The following is a 26,786-nucleotide window of genomic DNA, read 5'->3' on the forward strand; positions in this document are numbered from 1 at the left end:
TAAAAAAGAATTTAGGTAATGACCCCACATTATTTTTGTTACATCTTTTAAGTCTCTTCAGATGTACAACAGACCTCCCCACATCGTTTATGCCATTGATTTATTAAAGAAACCAAGCTGAGTGTCTGGTAGAAGTCCCCATAGTCTGGATTTGTCTCCTGGTTTCATCAATACGTTATTTAATTTGGTCTTCTATTCCCTGCGTTTCCAGTCAACCAGAAGAAAGTTCTGACGCCTTGGCCAGATTCAAGCGTAACATTGTGACAAGCATACGTCGTTGGTGATGCCTTGTCACGTTTGGCTTCCCATCAATGTCAAGATTTTGGTTTCAAAATACCATTCTACTCACACACTACTAAACCAGACTTGACTGATTCTAGGTCTGGGATGGGAAATGAAGAAGGTGAGCCTTGTTCTAGAAAGCACAGGAGTACCCAGATACTAGGTAATGTCAGAATAACAACAGCCAATTTAAGGGCCCCACTGGTCAAATTTGGGACACTTTGAGCATTAAAAAGAATGGGATTGTTGAAACACATTGAATATATAAATCTATAATATTCAATACTCAATCATAATACTCAAAAACTAAATTCTAGGTCACTAAGATTCGAGAGCAACTTAGATACTGTTGAGGCGGTTCTGTGACTGGGATCTCAGTCTGATCGACGCCTCTGCCTTGAACCAGAACTCTGGCTTTGACTAAACCTTGGACCATGCCTCCAGCTAGCCCTCATCTATGCCTGGAACAGTTGGTAAACATGATGGCAACTGAAACTAGACTTTCCCCCCCAAAATCCCTTAAAATTTCATCAGAAAAGATAACATACAGAAACATCACAATCTCATTTTAAAGTAAAATTGACAGCATCTTTCAGAACTTTCCCTAGTCCTGTACAATTCTTGTCACTCTTTAAAAAAAGGAAAAGAAAAAAAATCGTAAGTTTCAGATCCCACTTAACACGTGCTCTTTGCTAGTAAATATGCTTCTTGTGCTTCTTCTCCCTCCCATTATTTTCCTAAAGTTTGCATCTGTGCCTTTCAAGAAAAAGTAGCAGTTTTTTCCTTTAATATTTATAAGAACCAGACTCATTTCCTTTATAGGAACAACAAAAAAACACCAAACAGAATTCTACTGCACAATTTAAAGAAAATACACATTTGTTCATTAAAGTTTTCATGCTCTAGATAATTTTTTTCTAACATCTAATCCATGCTAATCCATGCTAAATGGAAACAGTAGTAAAGCATCACAAGGATAAAGGAAGCAATCTTTGTGAAATATAGGCAAGAAGATAGAGTTCAAAAAGGATGTTCAGTATCCTTTTTTTTGTTTGTTTTTTGGCGGGAAGTAAGTATCATGTCAGGTAAAGACTCCTGAAACAAGTTCTGTTTGAATCTTAACAGAATCTTAATTCTCCCCTATATTTACCAACACTTTGAGAGCCTTGTTTTGGGGCACTCCTTTACTTTACTTCTTTTCATTGCATACACCTTTGTTTAGAAACCTGCCCAGCAATTCATATAGATTCTATAGGAATAGTAAATAGTTTGGCATAAAATACAATCTTAGTCATGTCTTGGAAGGCCACCATCATACCTTCTCCTTTAACTCTGGACAGGCTTGCCATTACTTTTTGGTCTCATACTAGAATAAATCTTTTAGCTCAGAAGCAATTCTGAAAGTTGATCCCATTAAACAGTGATCTTGAGGCAGGAGTTTTTCAAACACACTTCACAAAAATAGTTGACACTCATCTCCAAGTCTGAGATTAAGAAACCATTAGCTGGTTTACACCTGGTTTCAATACTCGTTTGAAGTTCCAATACATTTACTGTATAGACATTAAATATTGTATTCAAATATTAAATATTGAAAGTTTTAATGACTACACAGACAAATAGAGCAGGGCTGTCAGGCAAGATGTGAAGCCAGTCGAATTAGTGCCTCATCTACACCATCTGCAACAAGGGAAGAGATTTCAGCATGGGGCTGCTTTCGAAAAATTCATCTCTACTTGGCATAAACCATTTTCTTTCTGCACAAATGTTCAATTCTCACTAAGGGGAAAATAGAATAAAAATCTTGGATGGTCTTCCATTGTGTGATGTGAGGATTACTTTTCAACGTTGTAGTGGATAGTCCGAAACAATAGAGGAACTGTCATTTCACTTTTCACCACAAGTTCTTTCCACATTGAAGAGTTCTTCCTAGAAATTAAAACTTCACTCCGTCTACCCCCAAGGACACCTAAGAGTCTGGTCTGGGCACTGACGATGATTCCCTGCTAGCGGGAAACTAGTCTCCACTGATGTTTAGGATTACTGCGCAGTATGTGTTACACACCAGGCGAGTTGACTATTTCAGTGAGTCTCAGTGCCGTTTGCCAGTACGTTCTCAGTTAAGAGTTCATTATCATTTTCAAAATTAACCGTCAAGAAAACTCAGCTTGCTAGTAGAGGTGTAACTTTTTGTTAACTGCAGAAGTTGTTTGGCTGACACAGCACTTCCTCAGGATCCACTGGGCTGCCCTCCCGTAGCCAGTCTGCACCTGGTTCCCGTCCTAGTTTCTGTCCTGACCACTCATCACTAATTAGTAAACACACTGAATAGCCTGGTGTGTCAATTACTCAAGGGAAACCAAGGAACAGCACTAGCATAAGGTAAATAAACCTTGGGAGAAAAAACTTTTTTTATTTTTGTATTTTCACCGCATTTTCAGAGGCAGCGGTAAGCCATAGTTCTCCTGGCTATTTAATCGATAGAATTGTATTAATTGACAACTAATGCATAAGCCCCAGGGCCTCCATTATAGTTCTTAGGGGGAGAATTAAGCTCTTGATTTCTTCCCACCTTCTCACCAATATTAATTGTCCCTGCTTTCGGCAGAGCCCCTGGCTATGGACTAAGGTGTGATTCAGCTGCCAGATAGAGCAGGAGCAGCCTTCTTTCTCAAGCATCTCTTACACCTTAGAATATTCTCAGGCTTAATCTTAACGATTTAGACAGCGTAGCAACCGATTTAAGTCATCTTTACCTAAAGCTTCTTAAACTTGCCATAGCAGAGGCTGTAAAATAACATTCCTTTAATAACCCCGTAGATGATAGCTTTTCTTTTGATACAAGCTTGCTTGGCAAGAAGTTGAATCCAATGCATTGGCTACCCAACATGAGATCCCCACTCCAAGTCCCAGGCAGAGCTGTTATTGTACGCATTTCACAGAACTCTCTAGTCCTTCTATGATGCTAGCAAACTCGAGGCCACAGGAGCCTTCTAAAATCAGACTCTATTAGTTTGGAAGCTAGTTTCTTGAGTTCCGTCGCTTCTGTGCGAGCAGTTCTCTCCACACCGCTGCACAGGCGTCCCCCTCTGCTGCAGTCCCGCAGCTGTGTGTTTGCTGGGCTTTAACCTGTGGGGTCCAAACACTGGGTGGCAGCTTTGCCTCATCAAAAAGACGCTTGGGGGAAAGTTCCCAGAGTACACGCTCCGTGGAAGAACAGCTCACAACTCAGACTCCCTCTTCAGATCTGCTGTAATACAGGATGGAGGGGGCATTAGTCATATTTCTATCAGTTTCAGCTTCTTCATCTTCATCAATTACTCTGTCTTCAATCTTCTGTAACCTCCTCTGGGCTTCCTCCCTTGGCAGCTCTCCAGTTGCCTGATCCAGTGCTTCACAAAGAAGGTCTCTTAATGCCAGATGCAGAAAGGCCACCAGTGCATGTAGCCCTCACATTGTCCTGTCCATCAGGAATGCTACCCTTGGCACCCAGCATAGTGCACTGCTCCAATCAGGCTTTGCTTTCTTGCTGGACAGTCTCCATCATCATCATCATGCTTTTGTCTGTGTTTCTTTCCTCAGTGAGCTGAAACTCCTCTAGCCTCTAAACATCTGCCAGGGCAGCTGAAGGCAGTGTGACTCGCAGCTGCAAGAACACACTAACCCATCTGCCTCAGGAGGACACTCAGGCAAATGTGAGGCTGCACCCAACTCTGGCCCCCTTTCCTCCCAGTCCATGAGCTGCAGCCCCAGTGACGTCTAGTCCTGACCCTAAAATTTATCTTTTTATTTGATTATAACCCCCACTGCTCATGTTCTTTCACAGATGGGGTTGCCTCCCAATTGCATAAGAATATTGGATAAGATACTGCCTCTTCTGGCTTCCAGAACACACAAATGCATATTTAGCTACGTGGAATAGCCAGCCGTCAGATCCTTGCATAGGATAATTATTATTACTTGCTGTCCACTACCAATCAAATGTTCCACTCAGAGAATGGACATTCAATATAGAAAAGATGGCATAAGACAGGTATTCTTAATTCATCTGTGCATAAGAACCACTTGAGGGAGTTTTAACTGAAAGCAGATTCCCTGTACTCCACCCTAGAAGTTTCTGGTTTGGTAGGTATATAATTTGGGAATGACTTAGCTGGCTTTTGGAACCACAGGCAAGGAACATATCTCTATCTAGGTCTTTAGCTCTGCCCTCCTATGGCAGGATAATTACTGAAGTGTTTGTACTTGTTTCCCTTTATTTTTTTTCTCACACATTGACCTCTCAACTCCAAGGAGGTGAGGGGTTGTCCTGGCTTGCCTCACTGAGTTTCTCCTGGGTTTGAAAGCAGAAGTGGCCTGTAGGCCAGCCTTCTTCCTGTCTTTTGTGGAAGCCTCAACCCACTTCCACTGAGGAAGTATCATCAGATACTCCAGAGTGAAGACATGGAGTAGAATCATGCAGTGGGATCCTTCCCAGACTAAGAAAGGGGCAGAAGTCACAGATTCTACCATGGCAGAGAACTGTGCTGAACTGCAGGGCACATCTTTGGATGACAGGGCTTTATGGAGGAGGGGCTACTGGTGCACATGTAGGCAGGCCCCATCCTAGACCCTGGGAATCCAGCCTTGAGAAAGGCTTGTACCCTCAGAGAGCAGCATGGAAGTGTATTAGTCAGGGTTCACTCAGAGCAGCAGACCCAGTAAGACATACATATATGTGGATTTATCAAAGGGAATTCAGCTTAAGCACTCATGGGAGTTCACTAAGCAGTCTTTGCAAAGCTGTCTCCACATCTAATGCTGGAGTCCAGAGCTCACGAGCTGTGGTCAGGAAGGAAGGTCATGAGCAGGCTGGAACCCCGTGAGACCTGGCTGACCCACGTGGGTTCTTGTTGCCTCTGACCTTGTCAACAGGAATATCCTGCAGGGGCCAGGGTCCTTCTTCAAGGACCTAAACACACATACAACTGACCTAGGAGTCAGAGAAAATGAAAGAAGATCCAGGGGGAAAGCCAAGTTGCTGCTTCAGGCCAATAAGATGAGTCAAGAGATCAGGATCAAGGTGTGTGTGACAAAGCGGCCGCTGCTTTCCTTCTGTCCTCCAACTGTTGCGAGAGAACCCCCCTCGGAGCTCATGCTGACAGGAAGCATGAAGAAGGGATTCTGGGAAGTGTAGTTCAGCGCAGCCAGTGGGCAAATGGCAAAGCCTGGCAGGAAGCAACAGCAGGCTCAGGATTTGGCAGGAACCGGTGTGGACAAAGGCAGAGGCCCACCCTGAATACTCTTGTCTGTGTAAAGGGGTGGGAAAACCCTTGCATGATGCTGCAGGGAAGCCCAGTAATTATGAACGTTAAATTTTCTGCTGGAAAGGAAGGTTGAGTTAAAGTTATTTTGGAGATAAAGTAATGTGATAAATGTGCTGAAATGTAGTCCATTGAAGCCTCCAGAAATGTATATATTTAGACTATTTTAAGTTAGCTCCCTTCCAAAACTGTCTTCATTAAGAATTTAATGTTGTGACTTTTTATTATCAATTAGAGGAAAGAGCAATATGAACACCACTTTTATATTTGTTGTTAAAAGTGTATGTCAGTAACATTAAAGGCATGGTTTAGTTTGCTTTCTTCCCATGTAGGATGTGTGTAGAAAAAGTCCGTATGGACCAAAGGTGCAACTGGCTAAAGGAAGCAAGAAGTTCATGGGCCATTTTGGTTCAAAAACATGTTTGTGAGCTACTCACCTGAGTCTGCCCACTCTTCCCTTAAGAGTGTACTATTGCTTAATAAATCCTTGCTTTGCTTTCTTGAAAGGAAAAAAAAAGAAACATATTTGTGAGGATTTCTGAGCAGTCTTCTGGTATTTGAGTTAGAACAGTGTGTTCTAACATCATTAGGACATCTTGGAAACCACGATGTACTTTCCCACAATAATAGCTTTTATAATGGTCTCTAGGATACCTTGAATTTGAGTTTGGCTAAGTTTCTTCCCTGGCCAGGACCCACTCCACCGCCTTTCCATCAATAACTGGGACCCTTGGCCCATCCTGCCCAGGGACTCTTAACTGTATTCTTGACCACACCCAGAGAGCTCTCATACAAACTATTCAAAGTGTTGGGACAGTCTATTGGAACTAAATTTTTTAAAAGAAGAATATCACTGGCCTGGATCCTTTTGGAAAATGCTTTAACCTATATCAAGTTCTACAGAAATCCATTTCTAAAATCTCAAAAGAACTAGTAAATTATGTTCTCCCTCTGATAACAACTGCTGGATTGCATCACTGTCTACACATGCTTTTAGAATCTGACAATGCAGTTTACCCACAGTTGTCTGGAGATGAGACAGAGACTTTGACCATAAACCTCTGAGTTTTATTAAGAGTCAACCTGAGTATGTTTTTTAAACACTTTATACCTCAGAGTCTTCTGTCCCTTCAGGGTTGAGAGCTAAAGAGTTAGCCATACACTAGCGGGGAAGCCCAGGCCCTTGGGACCTGACACACTAGAGTTTGGATCAGAACTCTGCCATTGGCCAATAGTATGACCTTGAGCAAGTTACTAAGTTTTCTAAAGAACAGTGTATTAGTGTATTCTTCATGTGTCAAAGGGAAATATTGCCATCTATCTCAAAGCAGGAGTATCCCAATTAAATAAAGTTGTGGCCATGCTCATTGCACTATGGCCGTGTTTATGATGAGTGGTGTGGACACAAGCACCACTGCGCCTGTGCACAAGGTTGCAGACGTCATTTATTTAAAAGCATTATATAGACATTCTGGTTTATAGGAAACAGCTACACACGAACAGCTTTTATTATGTGTAGTACACAGACATCCTTTATGGTGATGTCCAAAAGTCATAGTCAAATACAGTACTTTAAGGAAAGCAATGAATAAATAAGCTCTCAAGAAATTTTACCAAGAATGTGAAAAAGAGACAAGAAAGAAAAACTTATTCTCAGAAAAAAAATTATTTAGTGCCTGAAAGTAGTGTACGCACTTGAGTGATTAATATTTTGCATGGCCTTGTCAGCAGTGGTATCACTTCTTCAGTTATTGATGAATACTGATGAAAGTTTATTTTTGTATTTGGTTATCAGCTGGTTGAGATTTGGGGGTGGGAATGGCAAGGAGAAGTTTGACAGAAAATAGAGATTATACTAATTTTGTTGCTGAAGACTCTTCCAACTTCTGTTACTGGCACTCAAAGGAGGAGTTAGCACCTGGCCTGCAGAGAATTACTCCGAAAATCAGGGACATGTGCGGCTTTGGCTGTGAAGGTGGCTAGGGTACAGAGGCCAGTCTGGAGAGGGTTAGGGTTGGTTTGAAAGAGTTTGAAAGAGTGGTCAGCAGTTCTGTGACCCAGAGCCAGCCTGGGGCCCTTAATTATGCTCATCACTGGATCCTGAGGAGCTGGGCTTTCTGAAGTACCCTGGGAGCCGGCTTTCAGATTCTAGCTGCAAAGCCATAGAAACTTTCCTATGGGAAGAGAAAGGTGGGGCATGAAGCTTATACCTAGGCAGGAGAGATGTGAATTTGAATGCCACCCAGTCTCTGTGATTTAGATTATTTCTGTCTAGACACCATGTTCTTGCCTCTCGGGGTAGGTAGGGCAAAAGGGGAGGGTACAATCAAGAGTAAATAAAGACTAAAAGATCTCTTCCCGTAAAAATCTCTCCAAGGCATTGAGAACTCAACAGTGTGGTCTTACACAATTTATGAATGCAGAGAATAAAACATGCAGGGGTGACAGGTCCTTTTTTAAAACTAAGCCGACACAGTGACCTGAGGAATAGGCCATTTTTCAGCTTGAACCCAGGCTAGAGAGAGAACAAAAGGAAAAAGCACGTAAGTTGGCAGCATCATTAAATTTTGGCAGCACTTAATGTTTTTTTTTTCACTAAATACCGATAAAGTACTTACTATTTACCAGGCCCTGTTTGAAGTATTTTACAAATATTTATTCATTTGACTGTCATAATGACCCAGTGAAGTGAATATTATCTTAGTCTCCACTTCAGATGGGGACCTTCAGTTGCTCCGTGATACCTGCAGTGTCCATTTCACTGGGTGTTAGTAGCTTCTGTGGCACTGGGCCCTACCAGCTGGAACAAAAATGACTGGTAGAGTGAGTGCAGCTAGTATACACAGCCATGAGACGCAGCTCCAGCAGGGTCCCAGGTGTGTTTAGGAAGTATTTTAAGGGGCTGCATTGGTCCATTCATTTATGTTATTGGGATTTAAGAAGCCCAAATTTTATAACACTGCTGAAACATGGTTAAAAATACCTTAGTATCAGTTCCAGCAGTGCTTCATAGCAAAGGTCACAAACTCAGATCTCCACAAGGGCCATGCAGGTAACATAAGTGAGTGAATCTACCCTGAGGTAGAAATACAGCACCTACCCCATGTAAAGGTGGAAACAGCTCCTCAGATCCAGCCAATTTGCTGAGACTCCATTTTTGCAAGAGAAGCTAGAAATCCATACTTTACGCTAAATCTCCCAATTTTTAAATGTTTGCGTCTTACTCAACTTTTTATAACCCTGTATAGGTTAAACAAAGCAAGTCTGCTAGTCACCTCTGGGTCTTGGACATCCGCTGTGCAAGCTCTGCTCCAGGGCCTTCGCCCCATGGCCGCATGGGAAATACCCTTATAAGAAACTGACAGGCCAGCCCATGTGCAAGTTGTGCGCCTGCTGTGCTGCAGGGAGCACAGAGATTTTTTCTCTCTCTGGAACTTCTTTTCAAAACATTTTGAAAGCACTTCTTTTAAAGATACCAACTTTATTCATTCCAATGGAATCTGAGTGCGAGGAAACAAACAGTGCAGTGGGTGACTGTGTTCCCAGAGGCACCCCCTGCAGCCAGCAATCAGAAGGCAGGATTCCTCTGAGGTTTCTCTAGTTATAGTTAGTTCAGGTGCCTGGGTCTCCCTCTTTCCCAGCTTCTCTGGCCTTCTTCTGTTTTGAGGGCTATCATAAAAGAGGTGGCACAGCCTGATTTCCCACGAGCTCCTGCTCCGCGACGCGCCAGCCCTGGAGCTCGGGCCTGGTGGCACACGTCAGCCTTGGCTGTCCCTGAGGGGCCTCCACAAACTGGGCTCAACCCGGACAATAAGCCTGGCAGACGCTAAGCTGACTTAGTTCCCCTGTCTCTTTACAGCAGGGCCTCCCGGGGCCTTCGCTACACTAACATGCTCTGAGAATTTCCAGCAGGGGGCTTTTTAAAATTATTATTACTTAATTCTGAAGGTCTCCTTTTGAGAAGTGTCTGAAGGGTCCAGTATTGTGTGGATCATACCCTGGGAAGCCCATTCTAAAGAAAAATAAGCCAGCTGAGCCACTCCTCGACTGGGCGGTACTGAGAGGACCAGAAGGACTGTGCGTGACGGGCGGTGCTTCCTGATTGGGAGCTCTGTGAAGGCCTCGGAAGTTAGTGAGTGGTTACGTCCCTTTAAGAAATCTCTGCCAAGTCCTTGGCTCTGCTATCACTTCATCACTTAGTTCTAGTGAATAGGACACAGGACACAATTCATGTCCTCAAGGCGTCCTTTTTGACCCAGTCTCTGGGTTGGCCACAAAGCCCCAGAGGGAAGCGCTCAGTCAGTCTGTTCTGTGTGTGTGATGCTTTGACAACATGTGAGGGAAGAGGTGTGGAGGATGCAAATTAGAAATAAAGCTTGTAGGGCATTCAGAAGCTGGCATGGAAGTCTGTCAGTCGCAGAGGAGAAATGAGATGTGAAAAGATCCAACAGAGCAACCTTTGCAAAAACCAGCAGTCCATGAGCAGAGAGAGAAAGAAGAGCCAAAATTTTTGCAGAAGAGAAGACAAAGAAAAAAGAAGAAAATCAAGACACTGTATTGTTAACTGTATTGTAACAGCAGCTAACATTCAGTGAGCGCTTACATTTACTCATTGCATTCATCCAGTGAGCTTGACATTCTCTTTCTGAATCGTCACAAGAGCCTGTAAGTGAGCTTGGTGAGGCTCAGGAGTTGCCCAGGGTCACACAGCTAGTAGTGGTGGTGAGGCTGACAGGTGAAACAGTCCACCTCTAGGGCCCATGTAGAGCTGGGGGAAGAGCTTCAGGAAGAAGAGTGTGGTTAACAGTGTCAGATGCCACTAAACACAAGTAAAATGAGAACAGGGAAGTATTTTGGATTTGGCAGTTAAAATTTTTGGCAAGTGCATTGCAAGTTAAGTCACAGAAACACAAACCAGATTATTGGTGATAAGGCAGTAATTGGATGGGAAACAATTAGAAGTATTTGGACATGTAGCCTTTATTTGAGAAATTTGACCTCAAAGGAAACTGAACTTTCTGGAAATACCTAAGTAAACCCTTAATCTGTGTACTAGTCAAGGCCAGGGCACCAGTCAGGACATGCTAGTTGTTTTAACAACCCCCAAATCTCAGTGGCTTGAAACCATAGACATTTATTTCTTGCTCTCATTAGAGTCCATTGAGGATGTGGGGGAGGAGTACTGTGCCCCAGGGTCTCGCAGGGCTCCTTAGCATCTTCTACTGAATCTGTAACTCCTTAGGCAAAGAAAGATTTTGAGCAGAAGACGGGGAGAGGGAGGAGGAGTAGAGGCCGGGCTTAGCAGTGGTGTCCATCACTTCCATCCACACACGTGTCTGGCTCACAGGACCCCACTCTGACCAGAGGGCTGTCTGGGAAACGTGGTTCAGATGTGTGCCCAGAGAAGCAAACCACACATCTTCAGCCTCTCTCTCTGGGCCCCTCTGCCGTGACTCTTTGTTCTTCCTCTGCTCACTAGGCACGTGGAAGAGTAGAGAGGTTCGGATGCTTAGAGATCCTGGTTTCTTTTCCACTTTTGTCTCAACAATGAACTTGAAGTCTAGTCCTGGTTTAGGCCACCATCCTCCCCTGCTGCATCTCCCCCAGCTGGCCCAGAGTTGGCCTCTACCTGCAGTGGTGGACTTCTCCCTCCGAGGAGACGGGCGGGCCCAGGCTGGCCCTGAAGTAAGAGAAGTGGCTGTGGGATCAAAGCAAATACCAAGCGGGAGAGAATCCCATGCACTCCGATGAGGCTCCTGCGCTGACAGCTCCGGGAGGGCTGTCGCATGGTGCGGGTTGGTGAGTGGGGCGAGTGAGGAACAGCGGGCCCCGGGCGGAGTACCTGCCCCTCCTAAACTTCTAGCTGAGTATCAGTGCATAAGAATATGGGCCCCTTGTTGCCAGATCTTCACATCTTTTAAGAAAAGTCAGAAATCTGATTTTTAGTTGAAAACTCAGAAGTTTTAGAAATTGGCTCAAACAAAATATCTATGGGCCAGATTCTTCCAGCAGGCTAATCATCTCTCTCTCTCACTTAGACTCTGTGATGTGGCTCCAGGGACTCCAGCCTCCTCACCGTGCTGCCCTTCATAGAGACCAGAGATGCTCAGGCTCTGGCACAGCCTGAATAGCCAGCATCGTGAGGAGAGAGGGACTCTCTGGTCAACCTGACGTTGACACAAGCCATCAGATGCTGGCTGAGGCCCCCAGAGTGCCAGAAGCAGGATGCCCTGTCTAGGTGAATGCAGTCCAGAGCCTTCCAGGGCTAGGCTGAGGCTGGGTGTGAAGACCCCTTTCCTCGGGGGGACCTGTGCCTCTCGTTACCTCCTGGGTCCTAGCATGCTGCTGCCAGACTCTGCTCGCATCTGGGTCCTGGCATCCCCCACTGTATTCCTGGCAAAATGCGACTCTGAGCTGTTGTGGTCTCAGCAAGTGTTATACTTAGAGAAGGTGGCTGGTTACAGAAAGCCAATCATGATTTATTCTCACGTGGTGTTTATCGCATCTGTGATACCCAGGCTTGCAATTTTGACTTTTTTCCCTCCAACCTAAATTTCAGTTGAAAAAAAACCTTCTGATCAGGTCTGAGAAGGGATTTACCAACATAGAAAAGGGAAAGGTTAGAAATAACTCTGGTGTTGAATGGGAATGAGTGTTGAATTGGTATTAACTGAGGAATTGCTAATACTTACCTGCACAGGTAGATGTAGAAACAGGTTCAGTTGTTGGTTCTGTGTGTATGTTAATACATATGTGTGTACCTGTATACAAACATTATTTTCAGCTCCGTCTGCTGAAGGGGCCTAAAAGCAGTGGCCGCCCGGTAGCAGTGAGCACACTGAGTGCTCATGTCAAACTTGGTTTCTAACGGGCATCCTTCAGTAAAAGGAACCAGAGCTCCTTAGAGCAGTAGCTGATTCCATCCCTGGGTTAGGAGGAGGGAAGCGTACAACTTTTTTTTTTTTTTGGCCAGAAAATACAAAAAGGCTCAAAAAATTATAAGGGCAAGAAGAATAAGAGCCAGCTTGAAGTGGCCCTCACTGGTCAAATTTAGAAATATTTGAGCATGTAAGTATAAACTGGGCACCCACTGTCCGGTGGCTGTGAGCGCACCCAGTGCTGCCAGTGGCCTGGTGGGGAGCTGGAGGCCAACGTTGAATCTGAAATATGGAAAGTGGGTGCAGAAATACTTAAGCAACACGAACAATTGTGTTGTCAGTGAAAGAGCCACTGGTAAGAAGGGTTACCTGACAGTCTACCCAACAAGCAGATTCCCTCCTGAATACGGACCAGCCTTCCCTGACCTCTGTGCAGGCACAGGTGGGGTTGCCAGGGAGTCATGTACCCTCGGACTTCTACTGCAAGGCCAGTAGGTTATGGCAGGTTACAGCCTCTCACCAGTCCACAGGCATGCACCCCTAGTCCGGTTTTCAGTGCCCTATCTGTCTTCATTTGAAAATAGGAAAGGAAAGTGGGTGCTTGAAGCATTGCTGCCAAAGGCTCCTTTCTGGCTTATGGGGACCGACATTGACCTCAGGTGATGCCTCTGCTACTGAGACACTAGCTAAAGACAAACAAAAGCCTATCAGCCTGGAGACACCCTGCAAAGCCTGAAGGCTATGAGTGTGGGGAGTCTTCTGTCCTCAGAAGGGGCTAGAGAGCGTGTTTGACAAAACACTACTTACTAGCCCCGGCGTGGCCTCCGGAACAGAAGAGCCGCAGGCGCGTGCTGGAGCGCCTTCCAGAGCCCTCCCTGCACCCGCGGTGTGGGTGGGCTTCTGAAAGCAGCGTTCAGGTCAAGCTAAGCGTTAAACATTAGCATGTGGTTTTGCAGTAATGACAGGTGCCCTGTCCCCATCCACGCGTGCTCTTGTGAGCAAGGCTCAAAGGTGTGGCCCCTTCCGCTCCTAACTCAGCTTAAGTGCTAGCTGGGGAACTACGTATTGTAAGGAACTGTGTTGAGGAGCGGTGTAAGAAAAATGACCGGTACCGTTTTTTATTCTGTTTATTTCAAAAAGTTTCGTTTGTTGAAAAGGAAGGCTTGCTTGTGAAGACCCTGTGACAGATAAACCCTTGGCTCAAATTGCTGAAACTGCCTCCTGGTTGCTCTCTGAAGAGCAGCTTGGGACATCTTAGTGGGCTTTCTCTTTGGTTTGCTTTTCTGTTTGTTGTCATTTGAGGGGCTGTATGGAGAAATTTCTGTTCGATCTTGTTTTTAAATTAACCAGCGACCAGGGCTTGAGCAGAGGGGGATGGATTTAGCGCTCATTCTCCTCCCCCACAGTCCCCGTCTGGTGCTCTCAGGAAGTAGCAGAGTAAACGCCTCTCTAATCCACTTGCTTCTTTTTGAAGGTTGCCTTTTCTCTTCTTCACCTTTGAGTGGGTCCAATATTTGAGGAAACTTACGAAAGTGAATGAAATTTCCATGCCCCTTACTTTTTGTAGGATGTACCATACATGTGACTTGCGACTTTCAAGAAAATTTGTCTGCCATTTGCCATCTTTGAAAATACTTTCTAACATCTGTTATTGCTGAATGAAAAAAAAATTCTTGCATCTTTTGAAATAATCCAGACAGGTTGAGTTTGTAATCACTTCCCTGTTTTGGAATATATACACAATGTGGGATTACAACCTATTGAGTAAAATAGTAACCTACGAGTTCATGTTAGTATAAATAAATTAATGAATGCAAAGTAGAGAAAGGAATGCTCCTCTTTAAAGGACACTACCAACTGAGTGTGTAGAAGGAATGTTAAAAATAATCAGCGCTTGGTCACACAGCAGCAGTTGAAGGACAGGAGATTTCAGTGGATGTGAGATTTGGTGGATGGAGGCTGGAGGAATAGGATGATTTCATAAGCTCTCTCCACAAACACTGATCACGTACAGAGAGGGGAACAGTGGCTTTATGCTAGCAGACACTAACTTGCCCAAGTGATCATGATTAACATCTTACTGGAACCAGTCAACACCGTGTGTCCCCCAACATGAAGCACTGAGAAAAGCCCAGCATCTTTTCTGTACCGTTTCTGCCAAGAATATGTGCCCAGAGTCTGGTCAGGAGGAAACACGAGACCAACCTAGATTGGTGGCCACATTGCACATCTGTATCCTTTAAGCTTTGCAAAGACGTGAGGATAGGAAAGACTGAGTAACTGTTCCAGCTTGGAGGAAACTGGTGTGATGTGACCACTAAATACAGCACACGTTCCCAGACAGGGGGCTGCACCAGAAGGGAGAACAAGGCATTGGCGGGGCAGGTGGTGAAACGACCAGGCCTCTGGGCTGGACGGGAATGTTGTGCCGGCGTCAGCTTCCCGACTGTCACAGGTTGCACAGTGGCAGTGGGGGAGAAAGTGCGTCCAGGGACACTTAGTGGTAAGGGGAACGCAGGTGAAAGGGATGAGGGAGTTCTTTTTTCTGTTCTTGCAACTTTTCAGTAGGTTTGAAACCATTAAAAAGCAAAATTAAAAAACTAGAAGAAAGGAAAACCCGCGTAAACCAACTCCGGTGGCGTTAGTTTTACCTTCCATAGAAAATCTTTTTCTGCTTATTTTAAAACATGGTTCATACCTATAAACAAAGCATGATTTTATTAAACAGCTTGTTCTGGCAGAGATCTTGACCCCTTTGGAAATCTGTTTTTTTCCCCATCTTGCAGAAGTATCTTTTCTACTTCGGCCACATGTTCATCCCTATTGATCCTTCAAACTCTAATTCAAATGCCTCTTTAAGAGTTTCCCTGAATTGCCCACTTGAAAGCTCTTCTGTATGCCCCAAATTGGGCTGTCCTTCATCTCTAAACACTCATCTCTTCCTACCCTGAACAGTGATTTTTATGTCTTTGTGCTTTTCTCTCATTTGCTTGAAAGCTTAAGATTTAGGTGTATTTGTGTCTGTGACCAAAAGCCTTCCCTGGGTTCAGGGCCAGCTTCATGGGCATGTGACCCATGCAGCTGTTGTCATCTTGAAATCTGACTCATTTTTGAAGGAGAGATACTGCATTTTCAGTTTATACTGGCCTCAAATTATGTAGCCGGTTTGGCTGGAATGAGATATTTTTCAATAAATGCTGACTGAAATAAAAGTATTGTCAAATAAAATTTTAAAAGAGCCTGAGCATGGCTGAGCTGAGCCCCGCACTTCAGTCTCTCACAGAGCTGCAATCAAGGTGTTGGTCAGGGCTGCGGTCTCATCTGTGGCTCAGAGTGGGGAATGGCTGCCGGCAGCACTCAGTTCCTTAGGCTGTCAGGCTGTGGCTGGCTGTTGCCTGCAGGCTGCCCCTACTTCCTTGCCATGTGGGGTTTCTGAGCACAACAGCTTGTTTCCTAAGCCAGCAAGGGAGAGTGTCTCCTCACAAGATGGATGCTGCAGGCTTACGGAACATAGTCACATTCACATAATCACATACATCTCGTCACCTTTGCCATATTTTATTGGTTAGAAATAAGCCACATGTCCCACCAAAACTCCAGGTGAGAGGATTACACAAAGGTGTGAATACCAGGAGTTGGGGATCATGGGGACCATTTTAGAGTCTGCCTGCCAGAGTCCTTGTCAGATATACGTGTCATGTGTGTCTTCTTCAAGTGTGTAACTTACCTTTTCCTTTTCTTTGATAGAAAAAATGGTTTTATTTCAAAACCAGACATACCCATTTTTTAATTTTATGGGTAGTGCTTCTTATGATCTGTTGACAGTTTATTGCCTACTTAAGGGCAGGAGGATACTCTGCTTTCTCTTCTAGATCAGGGCGATCACCCTTGGCAGAGCTGACACTTGGGGCTGGCTGATCCTTTGTTGTGGGGGCTCCCCTGTGCATTGTAACATGTGTGACAGCATCATGGCCTCTAGGTTCCGGTAGCACTTCCTCCTCACTGTGACAACCCAAAACACTGCCAAGGGTCTCGTGGGGCCGGAAAGCCCCCAGCTGGGAACTACTGTAGTATTTGCTTTTAGTGTAAGCGTTAAATAGTTTGCCTGTTCTCCATCAAAGTTTATACTGCTGCTTCTTATACATCAAAGTATATATGCTGCTTCTGTTGTTCCATATAGATATCTAATTTCTCTACAGAGTTTCCCTCGTGAACTGTATTTATTGCTGTTGTCATAAAGTGCTCATGTATACGCATATCTGTTTTTGGACTCTATTCTGTTCAATTTATCTAATGTATATCCTTCTGCCAATAAAACACTTTTTAGTAGTTTTTTGTTAAGTCTTGAAATCTGGTAATGTAAATCTTCAAACTTTGTCATCAAGATTGGTCCAGCCTTGCTAGGTTCATTGCTTTTCCATATATATTTACAATCAAGATAACAGTTTTAGAAAAAACCTGAGATTTTGATTGGAACTGAATTTGTAAATCAGTTTGAGATCATTGTAGTTCTAACAGTATTGAATATTTCAGTACATGAAATGATAAATCTGTCATTTATTTAGTTCCTTTTAAATATCTTGGCAAAATTTTATGGCTTTCAGCATTGAGGTCTTACAACTATTTCATTAAATTTATTTCTAGGTACTTGAGAATTTTTATATTATTGTAAACATTGTTTTTCTAATTTTATTTTCTAATTGTTGTTGGTATGTAGAAATACAGTTAATTTTCATATTAACCTTGTATCTGGCGATCTTGGTAAATTCATTTATTAGATATGATACTTATTAAATTTGTTTGGATTTTCTTTATATATAATCATTTCATCTGCAAATATCATTCTACTTCTTTATTTCCATTCTTTGTACAGTTCTGTTTATTTTCCTTGTCTTCTTGCCCTGGATGGGATCTCTTAAACAGTGTTGAATAGGAAGTAGTGACAGTTAAAATTCTAGACTGTTCTCCAAACTTAGGGGGGGAATAATTCAGTATTAAGTATCCTGATAGCTGTAGATTTTTTATAGATACTCTTTATTATATTGAAGAGTTTGCCTTCTGTTTCTAGTTTTCTGAGAGCTTCTACTGATTTTTTTTTTTTTTTTTTTTTTTGTCTGCTGGTACCACGAAACACTAAGAGTTGTGGTAAAACTTGTAGCTGTGAGGATGGATTTGTCTGCTCCTTTTTGGTCATTCAGTATTTGGTTTATATATTTTGAAGCTATATTATTAGGTGCATTAAATTAAAAATGGTTATATTTTTCTGTTAAATTTCCCTTTTTATCATTATGAAATGTTTCCCTTTACTCTAGTAATATTTTTGCCTCAAAATTTACTTTGTTAATATTAATATAACAAACAGCATTTTTGTTTTCTTGATCAATGTGTGCACTGCATATTTTTTCCATCCTTTTATTTTCAACTTATTATGTTTTTTTTATATTGAAAGTGTGTTTCTTTTAAACAGTATAAAGTTGGGTGTTAATTTTTAACCCAGTAAAACAATCTTTGTCTTTCAGTGAAAGTTTTTAGTCAATTTATATTTTTAAAATAATTATTGATATTACTGGATTTAAGTGTTTTTACTCAGTTTCTACTGGTCATGTCTGTTCTTTGTTCATATTTTCTTCCTTTTTTGATTTCTTTTGGGTTAATTAAAAATTTTAACATTCCATTTTATCTCCTCTACTAAATTTTTTAGTTTTTATTTTATTTTTAGTGATTACCCTAGCAATTACAATATGCATTCTTAATTTATTTGCATCTATCATAAATTTGTACTTTAGCTCTTCACAAATAATACAAGAAGCAAGAGTACGGCTCTGTTTACTCCCTCCTGCCCTTTGTACTTAGATTGTCATGTATTGTACTTCTGTATAGGTTTTAAATCCTACACATCGTTGTTACTGTATTGCTGGTTTAAATAGTCAATATGCTTTTGTATTTAGCTGCATATTTAGCCTTTCCTGTCCTCTTCATTCCTTTCCGCAGTTCTGTTTCCTTCACAGATAATTCCTTTCAGCCAGAAGAATTTTCTTTAGTACTTCTTATTTGTAATTCTGCTGGAAATGATTTATCTAGATCTTTGTTTTCAGATATTTTTTGCCTTCATTTCTAATTGGTAACTTCACAGGGTTAAGAATTACAGGTTGGCAGGAGTCCGTTTGTTCTCTTCCTTCCTTCCTTCCTTCCTTCCTTCCTTTCTTCCTTTCTTCCTTTCTTTCTTTCTTTACCTCCTTCCCTCCCTCCCTTCCTTCCTTCCCCTGCAGCACCTTAAACTGTCAGGCACCATTCCTGATTGTCATCCATTCCATTGTCCATTGTCACCTGGATTCCAGAGTTTCTGTTTAAATGTTTGTCAGTCTAATTGTTGTTCCTTTGAACTTAATGTGTTTTTTTTATCCCTCTGGCTACTTTGTGATTTTTTCCCTCTATCTCTAGTTTTCAGCATTTGGCATGTGAGATGTTTAAATTTGACTTCTTTTATTTTTCTTGCTTGAGATGCACTGAGATTCTAAAATTTGTGGATTGAGGTCTTTCATCAGATCTAGAAAATTCAAATATTGCTTTTGCCCCATTTTCTGTCTTCTTTAGGACTTTACATGCTGAAGTATTACATAATTTGACAAGTGTTCTTCACATTTTTACACACTGATTTTTATTTTAAATTCTTTCTGTCTCTGTATGCTTAGGTTTGGATAATTTCTATTGATCTGATTTTCCGTTCACTAATCCTGTCTTCTCATGTGTTTGATTGTGCTATTAAACTTATTAAAATGCAATAAATTCTTTAAATGTTACAGGCTTAGAATATCCATTTGGGATGGATAAGTAGGTAGATTCCATTTCCCTGCTGAAATTCTGTCTTTTCATCAGTTTTGTTCACCTTTTCCCCGTTCTTTTCTTTAACATGTTTATAATAACCATTGTAAAACCTTGTGTGTTAAAATACAACGTCTGGGTCATCTGTTTGTCTGCCTCTCTTGGTTATTTTTCTCTTGATTATATCACATTTTATTGCCTTTTTTAAAAAGTAGTGTAATTTTTTTCTTACATGCCAGAAATTGTGTATGAAAGTTGTGTGAAGATTGAAGTAAATGCTGTTTTCCCCGGAGAGGATTTGACCTTTCCTTTCTCAGTCAACAGTTGAGCTGGGAAAAGACTGTAGATTTTGTAGACTCAATTCATCTCTGGTTTCAAATGTCTCAAGGGTGAGATGTGTGCTTAGTTTACCGTGTGTTCCTCTCTCGAGCGTGATCTTGCCTTCTGTGCACCCTAGGACTGCAAGAAACTTTGTTCTGCCTTTCAAGCTCAGCTTGCACCTCACATACCACCAAAGCACTCATTAAAACTGCCATGCGAAGAAAGCAGCAGAAAAACACTGTCTTTGCATTTAGGAATACCCCAGACTTGAATCTTTCACGGCAGCCCTCGAAAGTTCTGCTGTTGCTCAGTGTTCTGACAGAGCTCCTCTGCAGGAGCCAGCCCAGTTCTCAGCCCACGCACACACGCACACACTTGTCAGATGCCTCAGGGAGGAAAAAAGCTGTGGACCTACATTCACAGAAGAAACAAGGAGATCTTTCTACTCTGGAATTCATTTCCTCTAGACTTTCTTCATTCACACTATCCATTGTTATTTTTAAAACATATTTTGCAATTCATCCGGCTTCTTCTGTTTGTCATGGTGGGAATAATGGTCTGCTGCGACTTTCTGTATCTTAACCAGAAGCAGGTCAAACATGCACTAGTTTTATAATCGGAGAAAAGGAAGTAATTCTCAATCAGAATTATTAATTTATAGAAAAATTCCAAGATATCAGGTGCAAATGTCACTCCCTACATTTTAGCATTACAGATTAATTTTGCAAAAATCACCGTCTCCAAACACAAAGCAATTTCTTCCAGTTATTGCTCACTCAGCACCTATTTCTGTTCATCATCTCCTTTTACCATCATTGTTAGGTTAAAAAACAAAATACTTACCTTCCAAGCCTCCTTAGCAACTGAGAGTGGCCACTGGACACAGTTCTAATAGGTGCTTCAGTGCAGGCCTGACATCTGTGTGTGTGTGGCAGTCACTTTTGATCACGAGGCACAAGCATGAGAACAAAAGCCAGCACACTAAGGATGACAGGGTCGAAGCAGATGAAGAGACTGAGTCTCTGATGGCATTTTGGGGCTGCTAAACCAAAGCCAGAATTGACCAACTTTTAAGAGTACTTTGTTGTAAGAAAAATAAATCCCTATTAAGATTCTGTGAGTTTAATGTTTTGCTACTTGTAACCCAGTGCATTACTGATACTTAATCCAGCTTCAGTTACTCAGTAAGCCAGCACACATTTGTTGAGTATGTGTATTACACAGTGGTTTTGTTAAACCTTTGTTTAGCAGAATATTAAAAGGAGTTCACAGCATGATTCCTACCCTGAAGAACTGTACTGTCTTTCAAATAGACATTGTGTCAGTAAACACTAAAAAAATGAACACATGATACGTAACAATCTGATTTCAAATAAATAACACAATAACGAATGACTGATATTTCTAAATATAATTATTTCCCTTGTTCCCTGTGCTAAAATAATTATTCCCTGCCTGGATGTTGAAAGTGAAAAGGTTGCTGCAGTCTGAAGTTTAAGGTTGACGCCATCTACAAGTGAGAAGGCAGCTGCTTTTTGGAGGGGTTTAAGGTCCACTAGAAGGCTTGTGTGAAAGCCATGTTGAATTCCTCTGCTTGACTGTCCTAATGGTTTGAAAGCCCACTGTTAAAACCATTCTTTGTAGTTAGGGAGTTATCCAGAAGTGGTCCTGATTAAATATCGCAGCTAGAGGCTGTGACGTTAATAACCATCATTGCGGGTTTGTCTACCGGGCGCTAGCGGAAGACAAGCCTCGGAAGGATTGAGATGGCAGAGGAAGAACTTGAAGGTTTGCAAAGAGAAGTTTGGAAGGGGAAGAATGTTCCCTAGGAAGCCAAGTGTAATTGTCTACTCAGGCTGCCATAACAAAATAGCACGGGCTTAAACAACAGAAATTTATTTGCTCACAGTTCTGGAGCCTGAAAGTCCAAGATCCAGGTGCCAGTAAGTTCAGTTTCTAGCGGACCTCTCTTCCTGGCTTGTGAGTGGCCTCCTTCTTGATGTGTCCTCACGTGGCCTTTCCTTGGTGCCTGTTCATTGGGAAAGAGAGAGAGCTAGCTCTCTTCTTATAAGGACACTAATCCTGTTGGGTAAGGCCCTGTCCTAATGGATTGAGAACATTTTCTGTTAAGTGCCAGATAGTAAATATTTTAGGCTTTGCAGGCCACACAGGACTCTGACTCATGTTCTCTGTTTGCCTCTTTTTCTTCACTGCACTTAAAAAATGTAAAAACAAAAAACAAACATCTTTAGCTCACGGGCAACAAGAAAACAGACTACAGGCCAAATTTCCCCTGTGGGTTGTAGCTTGTCAGTCTCTGGCTTAAACCACAAAGGTTTAATTTTTGCTTATGTTCTCTGTCGATCATGGGTCAGCTGAGTGTTCTGCTCGCTGTAGTGACTGGTTGAACAGCTACCATCTCAGACATGACAGTCACTGTGCCAGAGTGAAGAGGGAGCTCTGGAACGCTCCATGTCAGCGGTGGCTGCTCACAGGGCGTTGGCTGGAAGAGTCACATGGCCCACCCTGCTGTGAGGGGCCTGGGAGTTTATTCCAACTGCTGAGCATCACGGAGCATCGCGGTTCCCCACAGGCCCCTCCTGTTTGTGTGTGTCTTACAAGCAGAGGCACTGACAGCTTTTGTTCCAGACCATCTTTTGAAGGATGTCTGTATAGCAAAGAGCCTTGAAAGGCAGAAATTGTTCCTCACTCTGGAGCCTGGGGCAGGTTTGTTTACTGTCCAATAAAAACAATGTCTCCCTGAGGCAGCAGGTGGACCAGTTTGCTTGGAGCCCATTAAAAACGTTGAGGTTCCCTGAGCTCCCAGTTCCTTGCCTGTAATGCCAACCCACTGTGCACGCAGGAGCCACACATCACCAGGTGGGTTTTGGGGCTAAAGGGAACTGACACAAGCACGAAGTTCCTTCTACTTCCTATGCCATGAGAAACAAAGTCCTTTGTCTTCAACCGAGCATCTTGTGTCTTCTGGCAGCATCCATGGAACTATAGCATGCTAAGTCACAAAACAAAGAAGGTCCCTGCTCCCGTGGGCCCTTCCTACAGGGGGGGGCCACTTTCATTCTTGTCAGTTCATCAGAAAGATCTTTCCTGACCCACTTTCCTGCATTCTCTACCACATCATCCTATCAATTTCCTTCACATTTTTTTTTAAAGATCTGAGAAATCGTATCTTAATTTTCCATTTCCCTCCTCTTGAATATAAGCTCTTTGAAAGTTTTCTAACCATCTTCAGTGCCAGGAACAGTGATCTGGAACGTATTAGGGACTCAAAAGCTATGCGGAAGGAAAGGAGGGAGGGAGGAAGGAAGGAAGTTAATGTGGGTGTCCCTTACCTACAACTGGTCTGAGTACGTCGCTCCAGCTCCAGAGTTTAAGCGCCCTCAGAGGGGTTGACCAAAGCGATGGCTGAGCCTTCAGGAAAGGTTGGCCAGTGAGAGTCACCTCAGACTTAAGAGATCTGTCTCCCATCAGGAACAAGAACACGGGACCTATTCCCATGCCAAACTGCGTCCCTGTTGGGTGCTAGAAGTTTCTCCCTTGAATGGACAGGTATGGATATAGATCTTGACTGACCCTGAGCTGAGTTTCCTGGCGCCCCATGCCCTGCACTGCAAAGCCAACCCGGCCAGGGTGGGAAGGGCTAGGAACCAGCGCTTCACAGGAGTGATGGGTAGGGAGGATGCTGGCAGGCAGTGTGTCTTTAACTTGCATCTCTCTCAGCATGAATACTGTAAGGTCTCTCAGTCTGCACTTTCCATGGATTTGATTTCCAACCCACTGACTCCAACTATTTTTAGATACAGAATCATGCACCTGCCTTTCCTTGCCTTGCTAAATTTGGAGGAGAGACAAAAAGGATCATATTTTTGTAAAAAATTTCTTTTTATATCGAGTTGTATGAGTTCTTCATATATTTTGGATGTTAACCTGTTGTTGGACATATCATTTGCAGATACTTTCTCCCATTCAGTAGGTTGCCTTTTCATTTTGTTGATGGTTTCCTTTGCTGTTCAAAAGCTTTTTAGTTTGATGTGGTCCCATTTGTTTATTTTTGCTTTTGTTTCCCTTGCCTGAGGAGATGGATCCAAAAAAATGTTGCTAAGACTAATGTCAAAGAATGTATTGCCCATGGAGTTTCCTCAAAAAATTATAAATAGAACTACCATATGATCCAGCAGCTTCACTTCTCGGTATTTATCCAAAGGATATAAAAACACTAATTCAAAAAGGTATATGCACCCCAATATTCATTGCAGCATTATTTACAGTACCCAAGATACAGAAGCAACCTAGGTGTCCACCAATAGGTGAATCAATAAAGAAGACACACACACACACACACACACACACACACACACACACACACACACAGAGAGAGAGAGAGAGGAATATTATTCAGCCATAAAAAAGAATGGAAACTTACCATTTGTGACAACATGGATAGACCTGGGGGGTGTTCTACTAAGTGAAATAAGTCAGGCAGAGAAAGACAAATACTGTCTTTTCACTTATATGTGAAATCTAAAAAACAAATGAGCAAGTGTAACAGAACAGAAAAAAGCTCACAGATACAGAGAATAAACTCGTGATTACTCGAGGGGAGAGGGGTAGGGGACGGGCAAAACAGGTGCAGGGGCTGAAGAGGTACAAACTGCCAGTTGTATAGCATCCTAGGTCAGAGGGCTGTAATGTGCAGCACAGGGAATACAGTCAATGCGGTAACTTCATATGGTGCGTAATGTATAAAAATATCAAATCACTGTGATTGCAGCTGAAACTATTATAATATTGTAAGTCAACTATACTTCAATAAAAATTTAAAAAAGTTTTTTTCTAACTTACCATTATCTCTTCCTAAAACTCAGGATCTCCTGTTAAGTTTTGTTCTCTCCTGCCCTCTCAGCTCAGTGTTCTCCGCTCCTTCACTCCTTCTGCTTGTCCCACTGAGAGATCTTTGGGATTTACCTGAATCCACTGCATTACCCTGTACGTGTCGACATTTTCAATATGCCTCTTCTTGCCTGAGTTATAGGTATTGCTAACAGGCATGGGGAGAATGACAGCAGTTTTCACTCATTTACTTTACATTGCAGCAGTAGTTCAAAAGGTTTTAAATTTCTAGATTAAAGCAATGTATTCTATTAATTCAGCCATTTAATAATGACAAGAATTTGCTAGCTTTTGAGTCAACATGACAAATTGAAGACTCAGTAACTTTTGAAGTGAGCTAAGCAAGTGTTGACTTTAGTAAAGAACAAATGTGAGCCCCATACTTCTGATGCCTTGACATTGCTTTTTTCTACTGGCTAAAACGGTGATTTTCAAAAAGGTACGCCTGCTGAGGCATTTCCCAAGGAGATGGGTTATCATGCTCAAGTGCTCAGATTTTGACAAGTTTTTTTCCCCCAAGGGTCTGGGGGAAAAAACTAGATGAATTGAAATGTTTTCTGAATTTTAAGATTTTTCTCCCATAAATAATGTTCATGCCTTTGTAGGCTACTGCCACTTGCTTATCTGTTAACAAAAGTTAGAAGACAACAAAATTAAATGAATTAGTAGCTATAGATAATAACAGCAAATCCAGACTTGGGCGGTCTTGCTAAACTGATGACATTTTTGACAAATATATCATCTCCTATGTCTAAAATGGTTCCTGGTTTCATGAGGAAATAAACCCAATGTTTGTAGATTTCTAAAGTGAATTCTTTGATTTCTAGTTGTAATCCATTATTCCAGACCATGACACAGATCAAAGGCTCCCCATAACTGAAAAATTATACAGTGTTTAAATTCAGTCTTATAGCATCCTCACACTACATTCTTCTAAATTCATTGGCCATCGCAGTGAGCCCAAGAGAGATTCCTGAATGAACACTTAAGAAGGCCAATATTCTACAAGGTTGCGCCTCCCATCATCTCCTCTTTGGACTTCCTCTGATTTGGCCGCTTAAAACCACAAAGTCAGGATGTTTCTTTCTATAGCGGTCGAGTTGAAAAATAGTTGTTCATCTCTAAGAAAACTTGGCTCACTTAATGCCAGATGAGCTGCTGCTCGGGTTCTTTCTTTGTTGATGGTTGTGCTGGCTGTGGATTTTCAGGTTTCTTATTCATTGTTTCTTATCTGTTTATGTTTGTGTGTGTGTGTTTGTTGACTCAAATGACATATCACTCAACTGCAGGTCAACAAAATGACTTAAACCACTGTCTTTGTGGACTCATTTAAGATGAAAACATACCACTCAAATGCATTGTATGAAATAATGAAGGCAACATCATTCATCAAACTGTTACCCTTCAGGAGTGAGGCTGGATGCTGAGTCTGGGTTAAGCGGAATAAAGCCATCTCGTAACATATTTGACATGTGGAAGCCATGTGCCTGAGGGTCTGTGGCATAGATCATCTTGCAGGAGACCACACGCCTCCACTGAGAGAATACACTTGGTATTTATGACCCATCTGTTAACTCAAAGTTTCCTTTGGTTTTTATGTTCCCAGTTCTCCCTACCTTGGTGGCCACAAGAAAGTCGTGTGGTAATTGATTTCCAGGGAGATATTATCACTTCTTGCATGTTGCAGTGCAGTTGAACACTTTAATACCACTTGTTTTCATGTTTAAACGTATCAATAAATCGTTCAGATTATCTTTCCCCTGGTAGATTTCACATCCAGACTGTTGTTACTTTTTCCAAATGTCTAGTTGCTTCTAAAGTTATTCTGTAAGAGGTAAGGAGATGCCTTGCCCGTATTGAAGTGGACAGCCAAGACAGCATGGCCCAGTACAACATGGAAAGCAAGTACCAGTAAACGTACTGACTGAGAGCCAGCTACTCTTCCTTACTTACTACATAACAACTAAGTGCAAAATGAAAAAATCATTTGGTTTTCTTTTTTTTTCACAGCCTGTACATTCTCTCTCCCACTAAATAACTGATAATTTTGTGCCACGTGACAAGACAGTTGTGATAGAGAATGTGAAAATAAAGTGAGTCTCAAACAGTGTCTGTGCTAGGAATTCTGAAATAAAGAGTAAGCCTTAACCTTGAAACAGGTGGTTAGGCCAAGATAGGTGTGCCCGAATCAGGTGGCCAGGTGTCCTTGAGGCATCCAGCCCCCAAGATGCTGTTCCTCGGTGCAACATGTGCACTCTGACGGTTTTGG

General features: G+C 42.4%; 1 long non-coding RNA gene across 2 annotated transcripts in view; it reads right to left on the reverse strand.

Annotated features, from left to right (window-relative positions):
* Positions 1–20,691, reverse strand: part of LOC116157170 (uncharacterized) — a 45,937-nt gene extending 25,246 nt beyond the window's left edge. For both annotated transcript variants that reach the window (XR_004141113.2, XR_010383665.1), the window contains exon 1: positions 20,450–20,691. This is a non-coding gene — a long non-coding RNA (uncharacterized LOC116157170). The remainder of the gene's footprint in view (positions 1–20,449) is intronic.
* Positions 20,692–26,786: the final 6,095 nt, after the last annotated feature.

This window comes from Camelus dromedarius, chromosome 13, assembly GCF_036321535.1.
Source record: "Camelus dromedarius isolate mCamDro1 chromosome 13, mCamDro1.pat, whole genome shotgun sequence".
Lineage (NCBI taxonomy): Eukaryota > Metazoa > Chordata > Mammalia > Artiodactyla > Camelidae > Camelus > Camelus dromedarius.